Here is a 12,398-nt window from a genome sequence, read left to right on the forward strand (position 1 = left end):
GAAAGCAGAAGGAAATAAGTGAGTCATTACAACTATTGGCTTCTATTTTTGATAACATTATAAGGGAATTGTCTGCTTTCAGTTCTAGCTACTTCCTATGTGAATATGCACAAAGAATGTAGGTGTGGTAGATAAAACAGAAGAAGCTATTTTAATACATTTTCATAATATCTTGCTTGTACTTTTAAACTGGGTTCATTCAATACAATCTGATCTTCAAAAAAATTACATAATAAAAAAACTTTTTAAATTTAAAAAGATAATTCTTCCTATTTTTGCTAACATAAGTTCCTGATTTGGCATTCTCTAAACTCCTATCTACTTGCATTCTACATAGTATGATTTAAATTTATCTATAATGAATCTTGCAAGATTTAAATGGTTTTCTTTTCCTTTTTGGCCAGGACTAATGGGCATACAATTACTAACATTTCTAGGTCTGGAGGCTTTTTGTAGCAGTTAGGGGAAAATTAGTTCAAGATGAATCTTTTTCTTTCTTCAAAATTCTATGCTTTTCTGACTTACGGCAACAGAAAGTCACTGATACCCAAACTTCTGATGATTCATAGCTCAATTTTGCTGCAACTGACATATTAGCCTTCCTTGCACACTGTGACTTACCTCTTTGCGTATTTTTGTGAGCATACACAAAAACCTGAAGGAATGCCTTAAAAAGATGACTAATAGAATGGTAAACATGTATCTGGGATTTCCAGTGGGGATACACTGTGATAAGTTTAATTTAATTTCAAATTAGGGCTCTCTAATAGCACCTAGCAAATAAATCTGACAATGAGGGTTAATAGAGAGAAATCACAAGTTCTATACTACTGAATTTTATACTCAGTGTTCAATGCTTTTTCTTTAATGGCAATAATGGTATCAATAGCTAACATTTTTTGAGCATTTACTATGTATGGACACTGCTATACATACCCTATGTATTTGCTAATTACATCCTCAGAAAAATCTACAAGGTAGGAATCATTTTCTTCCCAGTGTTACTAGTAAGGTAACTGGACCACAAAGAGGTCAAGAATTTGACCAAGGTCACACAGCCAGGATATGGTGGATGGGAGACACCAAGCCAGGCAGCCTTACTCTAGAACCCATGTTCTTGCTCATCACCCTAATCTGTCTTCCTCCTTCGTTCATGATTTAAGCCATAGTTGCAAAAAGTTATTTCTCCTATAAAAAAATCTGAAGACACATTGTAACCACTTGTAAATTTTGTAGCTCTATTTGAATAATGTTTGTGCTGCTGTTTTCTTTTCTGATAGCTACCCTCTACTCTCCTTCCATCCATATGGCTGTAATAGGAACACCAGCCTGACCGTGTCTTCTAGACCACAGTTTATTGATCCATGAATGGACATTTCACTCAAGAGGAGCCGCTGAGCTCTCTTCCACGCTCTACACAGCAGGTTGAGCTTCCAGTCTTAGCTTGGCTATCTTCGTGAAGGGTAAAAAGGTAAACTTGGAAGGCGCTGCAGTGGCCATTTTCTACCACCCAGACCAGGTAAGAGAGAAAGCGTGTCTGCGGTGAAAGAAGAATGAAGCAGACCTTCACAGACAAGCAGAGAGGGCTCCCTGGGCTACTGTGGTAGACAGATTGCATAACTGGCACCAGTCTTCACTTGCCTTCTACTCCCTTCACAATACGACTTTGTAGCTCTTCCCACCAAGAGGTGGAGCCTAATGTCCCATCACTTGAATCTGGGCTGGACTTGTAACTTGGCAAAAGTGACAGAGTACCAGTTCCCAGCCTAGATCACAAGAAGCCTTGCACACTTATGCTTTTTATCTTTGACACATCCTCTCCTGAGAACACGCTTGGCTAGCTTGCTAGAGGATAAGGAGCACAGCTATGGTGCCCCAGTCAACACCATCCTGACAAGCCAGCCCCTACCTCACCCACCAGCTAAGATCTTTCAAGCCTAGCCCAGATGAGCAGAACTGCCCCGACAACCCACAGACATGAGAACCAGTAAATATTTGTTATTATAACGGTGGTTTGTTACGCAGCATTGGCTAACTGAAACAGCTACAGCGTTCCCATCCATAGCTCTGGAGGCCTGCATATATCCCAGCAATAAGGTTCCATGATTCACAATTGTCTTACCAAGATTTTTCCACCTGTCTCAGGAGTCCTCATTTGAGTTTCTGATATTTGCAAACACAGGAATCCTAACCAACTATGGGATCTGAGGAGAGCAAGGACAGCATCTTACTCTTACACCCGGTCCCATATTAAGTCCCATAAGACTTGTGATGGGGTGGCTGAAGGAGGGCAGAGGGAAGAAAGGTTGTGTTACTCGGGGTCTACTCAAGACAACAAAAACCAAGTAGAGCATTTCAGTTGGAAGAAATTGAATTCAAGGAATTGGTTACAAAAGTATGGAAGGGAGAAAATAGAAAAGAGGGGTGGTGGAAGATGAAAGGTAAGAAGGGTGATACCCAAAGAACAGAGACTGCCAGTGCTCCTGGGCTCGGGTTCACAAGCCTGTACTGTGTTTTGGAGACACTGTCACAGTCAGCTCTGGATCTGCCAATGAGGTGTCACCCCAGCCAGAGATGTAATGTTGGCAACACGGTTACCACAGCAAATACCATCATTGCTGCCTGAGACACTCTCAGAAACTGGAGGCCATGGGTGACCCCCTTCTCCCTGCCTTCTGCCTTCCAGTATCCAGCCGGTGCCTATTAGCAGCCCTACCCACAGCCCCCTGGCAAGGGAGAATGGGCACTATGGCACAGACTCCCAGCCCTCTAGAATACCAACAGCACAGAGAAGGGTGAAAAGAAGACAGAGGAATAACTGGCACAGGGGAGGTGGCAATGAACAAGAAAAGTCGGAGGGTTGTTAAAGGGTCCTTCCTCATGGCTGCGATAAGGTAAAAGGAAGCTGAGCTACCTCCCTTCAAGAAGCCTTTCAGAATTGGACAAGGAGCGCAGTAGTGTTTAGTGTCAGCTGAAGACCAGAGGGCGCCCTCCAATATGTGTGGACTGAACAGTGTCCCTGGGCTCTGTGACAACACGCTAGAGCAGGGGAAGGGAACTCTGAAAATGACAAATTGAATTTTCTCCCAACCCAGTAAAAGGGAACTTGGAGGGGATTAGTTTTATTTGGAGAAATAAGAGCAACCAGAGTATTCAAGTGAAAGCTACATACCCTACTGCAGTAGTCCCCAACCTTTTTGGCACCAGGGTCCAGTTTCATGGAAGACAATTTTTCCACGGACTGGGAGTGGGGAGGTGGGGGTTGGGGATGGGCAGGCGGCGGAGCTCAGGGGGTCATGTGCAGCTGGTTTCCTAACAAACCATGGACTGGTCATGGGCCACATGCCGGGGGTTGGGAACCGCAGCCCTGCAGAATGGTACAGTTCCAAGAAGCCTCAGCATTCCATATAATATGGGATGGAAAAGAAGACTAAGGGATTTAATGACATGTGTAAGGCTTGCATAGTTGTTACAGAGCCAGGTGCACTGACTTCTGGATGCATCTTTCTAGTGGACCACGCTGCCACCACAAATTTTAAAACAGTGTATTAGAAATAGATATACCAAAGCTTTTCTCTGAATGCTTTAACGTGTTTGTGGCTGGGTCTCTACTTTTGTTTTTTCGGTGGTGATGTTGACAGCTTATTTTTCTTAATTACGCAACTAGTATATGCAAACATTCGCATTGCAGCAAAAGCATGAAAATGGAAAGTCCCCTTTGCCATCCCTGCCTATCGTCAAGACCCTCTTCAGAGAAACCAGAGTATGGAGCGAGAACCTTGAACTTGTACCTTTACTGACACTTGGCCAGTTGAAACCTGGATGGAGAAGATAAAAGCCTACAAAACAGCCAAAGGAGTGAAATCGTTTTACCTTGTTTGTTTTGCAGTTATAGGATCTAGTTTTAGGGCAGATTCTTTCTTTGATCTGAAAATCCCGAATAGGCCATTTAATGACAGAAGTATTAAGCTGATCCCTTATCCAAATAGAAGGTGTTTGAGATGCGGAGCCCCCAGACTTGAATGTCAGTACAAAGGGATTCACATAGGAGGCTGCCCATACGGGTCAGCTAAGCGTTCTTACTGGGTGGCAGGTATCATTCTCTTTCAGAGGAAGGTTTTGTTTTATAAGTTTGGCTTAAAATCTCACTGTCCTAAAAATGTCACTGTTCTCACGGATAAGTGTCTGTGTATGTTTGCAGGCTTGCTGACAGGACATGGGAACTGAGCTCTGAGAAGCTGAAGGTGTTTTCTTTAGGGTCGTGGCACATGGCAATGCTGCTTTGAGGCCCACAAGATATTTGGCAGCCTTCTAAGCACCATGAGATGGTAGGGACCCTTCACGCAGGCAAGAGGCACCATTAGCAATGGTGACGGTGAGGTTCCTTCGGGGGCCATGATAGGCAATGAACATGGACCCAGGGAAGCTAGTGCAGGGAGGAAAGAAGGCAGCCGACACCGGCTGGGGATCAGAGCAGAAAGACTGCGCAGCAATTAGAAATAATCTGGGTTTTAACTATTAATAGAAGCCCAGTTTTTAATTACAGACTGGTAAAGCTTGCAATATGCCAGCTACAAGTTACATAAGTGTACAGTAAAAAAAAATTCTTTGAAAGGATATTTACCAGAACATATACACAGGCTGCCTCTGGATCATAGGGTTGAGAGTGCTTGCCATTCTTTTTGTACTTTTGCCTTTATGTGTGCTCTAATTTCTTGTAGCAGACGTGTACTGGTGATATAATTTTTTAAATAATTAAAAATTATCCCAAAGGAGAGAAATATTTTATGTATAGTACATTTCCCTTAAGATCTACACCTGCTTTGCTTTATGCTTATGTGATTGTTCTTTAAGAGGATGTGAAAGCATCTTTTATTTTTTGGGACTAACATTAGTCCAAATATAATTTCTATTCATTAGTAACCTGATTTTCTGGAGTAGCAGCATTTGGTAAAAAGTTTTTATAGTCACTACTGGAGCTTGGCTCTACTGTTGGGGATAAAATGATAGGGCTGTGATCGGAGAACTTATCCGGAGACAACAGGTGTTCAGCCCACTGAAGTTGTTGTTTGGTCCCGTTTGCTTCACAGTCAACGTTTCTCCATGTTTCTGGAGCTGTGTAGAGCAGCCACAGGAAGCATAGAGAAGGCATCCTGTCTCCCTGAGTGCTCTGATAGAAGAACATATACGCACGGAATCTTAAAGTTGGACCTTCTTATTTAAGCACATTTAGGATGGCCACATATCTTGATTGACAAGAACAGTTCCCAATTTTAGATATTGTCAAGCCATTTGTCTTGAAAACAAACGTTTAAAAAGAGAGACTTTACAGTTTAAAGAGTGAATTGTATAGTATGTGAAATATATTTCAATAAAGCTGTTTTTTTTTCAAAAAGAGGGAGATAGAACACAGGGGTGCCATAGTAGAACAGTAAAGAAAACACAGTGCCCCAAACTCAATAATTATTGTTAAATGAATGCACCATAGCCTGAATATAGAGGGACATTCACTTGACCTGTTTTTGTTTGAGGAAAGTAGTCTCTATGCACAAACTGTGAAATTACAGTTGATTTGTAACATTAGTATGAATCCTGTGAAAAATAAATAGAAGTCAGTTAGGTTCTAGAAATGGAAGTAGAGATCAAGGTAGAGGGCAATTTTTAAGGTATAAGAAGGATATATGTGGTAGCCAGACCCCAAGGTGACCCCCCAGGGACTGCTTCTTCCTGGTGTTCACACACATTGGAATTCCCTCCCCTGTTATATTAATATTAGGGTCGGTCTGTGGGGCCAGCAGAGTACGGCAGGAGCAATGGTTTGTCACTTCCAAGGCTACGTCATAAGGGACAGTGTAGCTTCTGCTCCATTCCCTCTGCTCTCTCGGAGAATGTGCTCTGGGGCATGTGAGCTGCCCTGTCACGAGCAGGCCCTCTCCCACGCATGGCCGTGTTAGCTCCCTGCTAACAGCCACGCCCCAGTGAGCTTTGAAGCCTGCAGATGACTACGACCATCAGAAACTGTGTGATAATAAATTGTTTGTTGTCGTAAGCTGCTAAATTTCGGGTTAATTTGTTATGCAGCAATTGATAACTAACATAGTAGAGAATAGGCGAACTGACAAAAATGTAGTCTTATGTAACATTGCAGGCATTTCTAGAAAACATAAAACTGATAAAATTTATACGATCTGGTTTGCCTTGGGCCTCCCATTCTGTTAACTGCCCCTCTTCAGAAGTTTCAGGGTGCTGGACTGCAAGATTTTACTCTCCTGCGGAAACATATTTCTAATCGCATAATAAAAGTCATAGAAAATTTAGATTTACTTTAAGTTGGTTATGATTTTTCTCTATAAATCTTAATATCTTATTCCCAAATACTAGAAGTACTTTTCATATAATAACCATAAAATTCATTATGTGAGAAACTTGATTTTACATATAAAGAATTCTAGATGAGAACAACTGACAAATTTTAAGATCTCTTTCCATTATGGAATTTTCTTATTATGATTCTGACAAGAGATCGTTTTCCAGTTGAGTCAAACTAGAGTATCTTTGGAGGATGATATCTCCTTATGATGCACAGCTTGAAAACATGGGAATGAGTTGCAATCCACTATCAGATAGAATGAACTCATTCTTATAAAAAGCTATTCTTACTAATAAATGAACCAAAAAGACTTCCCCTTTTTTAAAAAAACTTGTTTACCAGTGCCAATTTATTGCAACAAATAACTCCAAATAAAAATGAATGTGGTGAGTGACGAGAATGTGATGGTATTTATAGGTTGGTTGTTTGCCCAACTCCTCTTTTCCTTCTGAATAGCCCTCCCTACCGTTTACAGGGTTACAGGGTGACAAGAGCCCTCCCCTTCACTGAACATCAGCCCTTGGCCCATGTGATTGTGTCAAGGTGAACATCTGCTAATCCTGGAAATCTGGAATGATGAGACGGGTGGGGAGAGAGGAAAGGATTGGGATTGATTTTGTTTTTCTCAGAATGGCTGGACCTATGACATAGAAACCTGGAAGCTGTCTGTGGCCCTGTTTTCATCCATGTAGTAAGAAGCAGAGGAAGACTGTTGGCTAAGAGGGAGGGAATGAATCAGAAGTACAGAGCTAGGGTGAGCGCGGTGGCTCAGGCCTATAATCGTAGCCTCTGGGAGGCTGAGGCAGGAGGATTGCTTGAGCTCAGGAGTTTGAGACTAGGTTAAGCAAGAGTGAGATCCCATCTCTACTAAAAATAGAAGAATTAGTCAGCCTCTGTAGTCCCAGTCACTCGGGAGGCTGAGGCAGGAGGATTTCTTGAGCCCAGGAGTTTGAGGTTGCTGTGAGCTATGCTGATGCCACCACACTCTAGCCAGAGTGACAGATTGAGCATATATAGGAGTCAAGAGAATATTTCCAGCTCCATCCTTGTCCTTATGTTCCTTAAGATTCTCCTGTGTTTTTCTAATATGTTCTTTTCCTGTTAAGCTGAAGAGGGTTTCTGTTGCTTGAAAATAAGAGTTCTACCTAATACAGAAATAATGTAGTGATAACTAACACCGAAGGATTAGTTAAAGAAATGGAAAAGATTTAACTATACAGCTATTCATCACAGCACTAGAAACACTCTAAACATTCAACAGGAGAGGACTACTGCATCTGTTATGTGCCCAACATAAATGACATTGCAGGGGAACATTAGGACAGTATCATATGTATTTGATACATGTTAATTTTTAAAAAAGCAAATTTGGGAAAGTACCATATGATACCATTTTTGTTTTTAATTATTTTATATATAGCAATCAAAAAATTATAGCATCCTGTGAACAAAAATGTCAACAATGGTTCTCTCCGAATGGTGGGATTGCAAAAAACTTCATTTTGTCCTTTTCTGAGAAATCTCTGTTATCAATAAGAAACTTGGATTTCTTGCACATTAAGAACAAATAAAGTTTCACACCAAAAGGAAAATTAAAATAATATGTTGAGTAAGCAAAACTGAAAGATGTAAAAGTTAGAAAAGACAGAGAGCTCATTGGCAGCTTACTCTCACTTGGAACCAGATACTATCATGGTCATAAGAATGTGAAACAAGAAGGAAAACCTCCTGTGAATGAACTACAGTTTGAATGTCACTGTTATATCGTGTGGGTACACAACAGGCTTAGAGCAAGTCACTGGATAAACAGTATGTAGTTTGTAAGGCTCACTCATTCTCTGTGGGCAGCCAGTCACTGTCTCAAATCTCATTCATACAGCAACTGTTTAATGCGAAGTGAAAGTCCAACAGATAACAAGCATCCCCTGGAGGGATGAGGTCTGCTGAAACCTAAGCACACTGTGATAAACTGTCACTTACATGTAGTTAGAGCAGATGGTTGAAAAGGACCAAAAAGAAAATATTCAGTGGAAAAGTAAAAATGATCAGATTGCGTATTGAAAATATTTTTGCAGAAATAGATTAAACCATGATTTATTCAAATATAAAAAATCAATTCAAACTCACTCTAAATACCTGCTTGGCATCTCACCCCTTCTAACCTGTTTTATACCAAAAAAACTTCAATCATAAGATGGGGTTGGCAGGATTTCAGAAATGCTTTTCAACAGTACAAAAACCTTTTTTTAGAAACTAGGATTAGCTTAACACAAATATGGGTATGTAAAAGTAGGCACTGAGTTATGCAATATTTATTCAAGTGGAATTCTTCCAATATTTTCTGGAAGAGAGGTACTTTTCAATAATGCCATTCTGTGGACCAACATCTTAGAGAAAGTGCTTTATGAGTGTACGTCTTTTTTTAAAATGAGTGTTCTCAAGTATAAAAAATTGCATCAGTGTGAAAGTAAGAGATAAATATCAAATTTTCTATGTAATCAATGATTAATTTCAATAAAGTTTATTTGAAAATAAAATAAATTCAGGGTTTTTTATATAGAGGTTCTTTCCATTAGCTTTTTTCCATTTTTTAAATCCCCCCAAAAATTGCTATACTTGGATCTGCAAGCTTCTAACTTCTCTCCTTCAGTTCACTGTTAGGAAGCTTGTTACTTATCAAGAGTGAACTATCTGCCTTTACATTCATCCGCACAGTGACCCATCTCTGTCACTGTCACCATCTCTGTCTATCATCTACTTCCATCTTCAGCCTCTTCAGTCTGGTCTCCGACCTGATGGTGGAATTGAGCGGCATGTCCTCCCCACTCATCCACCGTTACACATAGTCCTAAAGTCTTCTATGTTCCTGAGTGATCAGTAGCTGCCTTTTCTTTTTCCTCTTGACTCCTGAAATCTGACCAGCATCTGAAATGCAGCGTATAGACCATTGGTCATCTCTTTATGAAGTCTTCTTTTAGAGAACTCATTCACCCTTGTGATTTCAACTCTCACTTGATTCCTTGATCTTAGTTCCAACTGGGCATTACTATTAAGTTACGGCCTCTTCTAAAATAGAACCCATTATCTGGCCCTCGGAGATGACTCTTGTTATTCTTTGTTGTTTAATTACTAAGTCCTATCCATTCTTCTATCGATTCTATCTCTCAAATCCATCTCTTCATTTCTCTCTGTAATTACTGTTCTTAGGCTATGGCCTCATTATCACATTGATTTTTCCCTGCCCTGGTCTGACACTGGGTCTCTCAAAAAAAAGAGCTAAGACCTAGGCTTGCATGCCGGCAGTTTACCCGGGCAGGGATCCCAAGAAGCACGATCGAGAGCCCCAGGGCGTGGGACAGAGAAGGAGGGAGGAGTACAAAGGTGCCTCATTGAGTTGGCCACCACCACGGGTTACCGATGCTGGGTCTCACCAGGATCCTATAATGAGCCTGATGAAATGCTTCTCAGAAAATCCACCTAAGAGATGAAAAGAGAAAATATTTATTTGTAAGTTCCTGTCTCCCATTGATTAAAGATGATCCTCCTGGCAATACTTCCCCTGGACCTCCTGATTGCACATGCGTGAGCCTGTGCAGTTCTGGCCTCTAATACGGCATTAGAGAAGTTCTGCAGGAAGTGGTAGGTAAACGTTTGGGATTAGGTGAGTGCTGTCCAGTTTTACCCATAGGATGCTGGTCCAAACCTACTACAGCAGCTATTAGAGCAAGACGTGGCACAAAGAGAACTTGAGTAGCTTAAAAAGGCATATAATATACCTGTTATTTAATGTGTTGTATGTGTCTCTTGTCTCTTCTATAGGATTTTAAATATCTCAGTGATATACATCCATTTAGTAGAATAAAAATATTTGCTAAAGGAATCATTCACACTCAATTTTCTCATGATATTAAAAGCTTAAATCTTTCCAGTTCTGTTTTCCCAATAAATTGACTGATTTTATAGAATTCGTACCATCTATTAATATTTACCTCTCTGGCAAATTTTACCAACTACCACCACCACCCCTCACTGGCTCTGCCCCCCAATACTGATGCCAAAGCACTCCCTTCCCACCATCATTAAAGCTTATATTTGACTTGTTTTCTCATGATGGTACTGTGTTCCTATCATCTCGTTTTCCTTAAGACCATGGAACGTCTATGTAGGAAGTCTGACCAGTTTAGCAGCCTAGTCACTGGCTAAAACAATAAAGAGGGTCAGTGGACTATCTAAGGTTGAACACTGGACTCATCAGCCCTCACAGTCCAGCCAACTGAGCTAAACTCACAGACTACGTTTTGAAATCTTCTACCTCTGGATCCAGATCAAATTGTTCCAGTAACTTAACATTGCCTTTCATTACATTTACTTATCTTTACATCTGACAGCTTAAATAGACATTTTCTGCATTCTCTTCTCTAATCTATTCCATCAGGATAGGTTGGGAAACTTCAGCAATTCATATTAAGTCCAAGTGAGATGATGACACTCAAACTATGTTTATGTCCTACATGCAAATAGTGTTTATTTTTAGAATGTTCTAAAACTGTGAAGGGGAAAATTCACCTTCTTCATCCGTTGGGTACAATATAACAACCACGGAATTTATCAAGTTTTTTACTTACTCATCAGGGGTTTTCAAATGTTGAAGATAGAGTTAGCAGAATACTTCTCCTAAAGGAAATCTGGAGAGTTATTTTGACCTGAAATAAATGTCCTTAATGTTTTTAAAGGCACTAAGAGAAAAATTAGAGAAGCTGAAAAATATACTCATTCATTTAACAAAAATCATTAAGCATCCAGTTGTGGAAAAGTACTATAAGTCCTTGTTCATCACTTTAAAAAACAGGTTATTTTCCCACTTATACAAAATTAAATATACTGTCTACAAAACAAACTAAAAACTTGGAAAACACAAAAACAGCTGTAATCACACCACTCAAAGAAACACTGTTCACTTCTGGTACATGTCTCCATTGCTTCTTTGGTGGAATCCCCTCAAAAGTGCTTTCCATGGGTTAAAAAAATTAAAAAGAATCTTTTTTCAGATAGACTCCACATTTTCTTACTCTTTGTAAAACTCTATCTTAGTCTTCATGGTATCAACCCCAAGAGCTGACATTATATGCTAATAAAAATGTTTAGGGGGATAGTTCATGAGTCTCATTAAAAACCAAACCAAAACAAAATATGTTACTTAATGAGCTCAATTCCCTACAGTGCTTGCTATGAAGTGAGACATTAGAAGGCAAAGTCACATTAACTCTTTCTGAACACAAGGGAATGTTCACTAACCTCGCACAGTTTCTCTGTGTTTACCACATGATGATAAACTTCGGTGTTTAATTAGGATTGGAATTTGGTGGCACAGGCAAGAAAAGTCTATGCTTATCTGGTTATTGAAAATCAAGAACGTGATGTCATTTGGAGAACGTATGCAACAACAGTGTGAAATTCTCCACACTCCTTTGTTTCACATCAACCAGAGGAGTAAGGCAAAGATTGGTTTGTCATGTCATTTTTCATATATAATAAAAGGTGACTGACCCTTTTGTAGTTCATGAGCGTGATGACTGGGTCTTCACGCGCATGCGTGAGAGGTGCCCCCTTCAATCCTCATTACGATGTCGGCACATTACCTGCCTGACATGAAAAGAAAAGAAATAATAAAAAATAAAAGGTGACTAAACTGATAAAATTCTCATTTTAATATTTCTGCCAGAAGGCTCAAGTAATTAGTAAAACTAAACAACAACAAAAAAGAGTGAGAACAAAACCCTTATTTTTCTTTTGTTTGAGAATTACATACTACTTTCCTTCAGAAAAATGTTTTTCAGCAGATATTTGTATGCTGGATATGAAAATAAGTCTCTTTTAATATGGAATTTTTTCCCTTTCATTTGCAGTATTAGAAGGGAGATTCTAATCAGTCTATGGCAAAGAGTACCTTTCCCCAGCCCCATCTTTGTACCCTCAGGACAAGAAACAAATATTTCCAATACCCTTCAGAGTCTTCTATTTGTAAAAC

The 12,398-nt window shown here is 40.0% G+C and overlaps 1 non-coding gene across 1 annotated transcript; it reads left to right on the forward strand.

Moving 5' to 3' along the window:
• Window positions 1-11,915: 11,915 nt before the first annotated feature.
• On the forward strand, window positions 11,916-12,019 carry LOC138398544 (small nucleolar RNA U13). The gene has a single exon (XR_011236020.1). It is a non-coding gene; the product is annotated as a small nucleolar RNA U13 (small nucleolar RNA).
• The last annotated feature ends 379 nt before the right edge of the window (window positions 12,020-12,398 follow it).

Source organism: Eulemur rufifrons, chromosome 17 (genome assembly GCF_041146395.1).
Source record: "Eulemur rufifrons isolate Redbay chromosome 17, OSU_ERuf_1, whole genome shotgun sequence".
Classification (NCBI taxonomy): Eukaryota; Metazoa; Chordata; class Mammalia; order Primates; family Lemuridae; genus Eulemur; species Eulemur rufifrons.